The sequence below is a fragment of the Merops nubicus genome, unplaced genomic scaffold, assembly GCF_000691845.1.
Source record: "Merops nubicus isolate BGI_N331 unplaced genomic scaffold, ASM69184v1 scaffold45827, whole genome shotgun sequence".
NCBI lineage: Eukaryota > Metazoa > Chordata > Aves > Coraciiformes > Meropidae > Merops > Merops nubicus.
Window position 1 is genome coordinate 458 of NW_008623147.1, and position 327 is coordinate 784.

Here is a 327-nt window from a genome sequence, read left to right on the forward strand (position 1 = left end):
CCTTTTTTTCTCCTTTTTGCTTTTTTTTCCTCCTTTTTTCCTTTTTTTCCTCCTTTTTTTACTTCCCCCCCCAAACAGCTGGTTTCCAATTTCTCCGAGGCTCTATGAATCCTCCTCGCTGCTTCCCCTATGAAATACAACAGCCAAATAACAGCACGCATTGAAAAAAGAAAAAATAACGATATTTTTCCCTAAAAAAAAGTCGGTCAGGGGTAGAAAAAACAGGATTTCCCTGACCGGGAATCGAACCCGGGCCGCGGCGGTGAGAGCGCCGAATCCTAACCACTAGACCACCAGGGAGCCGAAATCTACAGTTTTACACCACAC

At 44.6% G+C, this 327-nt stretch overlaps 1 non-coding gene across 1 annotated transcript; it reads right to left on the minus strand.

Moving 5' to 3' along the window:
- Nucleotides 1-228: 228 nt before the first annotated feature.
- On the minus strand, nucleotides 229-300 carry TRNAE-CUC. Its single transcript has one exon. It is a non-coding gene; the product is annotated as a tRNA-Glu (tRNA).
- Nucleotides 301-327: the final 27 nt, after the last annotated feature.